Below are 1,495 nucleotides of genomic sequence, written 5' to 3' on the forward strand. Positions count from 1 at the left end.
CAAAACTTTCCTATATATTTTCTTCAAAGTGGTCCGGATCAGTTGGACTCCAGMTGCTTTCACCAATTTTTAACCTGACTATTTCAAGATTATTTCTTCATAACTCACTTAACTCAAAGCTGTGACTTCTAACTAATTAACAAGGTTTTATTTTGGCAGGTGAACTTAGAACATAAAATTAATCAAAGCTTTCTGACTCTACRGTCAAATTTGTGCTTGATTTTTCTCTAAAAGATGAGTTTTGAGAGGTTTGTCCTCCACTTGTTCATGTTCCTCACTTTTTTTGAGCACAACTTACTGTAACAATAAGCTGTCAGGCCTGGTAGACAGAAACTGAGTGGAAAAAGCAGAGAATTTTGAAAAAAGAAAAAAATTCAGAAATGAATAACTATTAATCCAAAATATGATAAGAAAGTCTTGCTTATAACAGAGAAGTTCTACAAAAAATCATGTAGTATTTGCTGGTGAAATAATAGAAAATTAAACTGATTTTTATTCTCTCCAGTCGCACCCTGACACCTACTTTAATGCTTGGGACATCTCTGAACCTTTGATAGCTATAGCTTTTAGGAAAATTGGCTTAAATCAACCCAACTATGAAGTTAAAGAGATTTCAATGAACAAACTACATTAAAAACTCTAGATCAGGACGTTCCTGTCATCTTTACTCATTCACAAAGACTTTTACACAGTTGAATAAAAAAATATTGCACATATTCAAACAGTAAATTCTGTGAATGATCCAGCCGAGGTCGCGCTGACCTCCTAATCTTACGCAGAATCATCAGGATAGAAGGAACACCGGCTTATGATTGGGGTGTAATTCAGAGTATCACTAAATGTGTCACCAGGGGCTTCAGGAAGCCGTGTGCCGAAGCAGCCAAAACATATTACCCTAATCGACTAATATGCAAACTATTGGCTGCCCAATTACAGAACTTAATAATGCATAAACGATGCCAGTCCTGTTCCTACAAGTCAAAGAGTTCGCCGTTAATTCTGTCAAAGGCCTGCGTTTAGCGTCAACACGCGCAGCTGCTTCACACACTCCCTGTATTCAACACTGAGAGTTAATGATGAGGATTCTGAACATTCGAATTAACAGGAATTATCCCCCACCCCCTCACATGTAAAGATTTAATTTACTTGGAGTTTAGCAGGTCTGAGTGTTTCTTTGTGCAGGCTGAACTCTGAGTGGTTCCTGCTTAAAAAAGCACAGATAGTAAAACAATTATAATAACAGAAACAAAATTAAACAAAAAGATATATAGAGCATTTTRAGGATGATAGAAGTGCAGCTTGACTTTTGCACTTTTTTTAAATCAACTGTTTCTGTTTGTTGTTTCTGTAAAAKAAAAAAATCAGCCACCTGCTCTTCCTCCTGAAGCCGAACCAGTGGAGTTTCTCCAGTCCAGTGTGTGTGACCCACCCCTGTTCCTCCCCCTGTGGGAACCCAAACACAGGGCAGTGAAAGTGGAGGAGGAGGGGGAAGAGG

Source organism: Austrofundulus limnaeus, unplaced genomic scaffold, assembly GCF_001266775.1.
Source record: "Austrofundulus limnaeus strain Quisiro unplaced genomic scaffold, Austrofundulus_limnaeus-1.0 Scaffold86, whole genome shotgun sequence".
Lineage (NCBI taxonomy): Eukaryota > Metazoa > Chordata > Actinopteri > Cyprinodontiformes > Rivulidae > Austrofundulus > Austrofundulus limnaeus.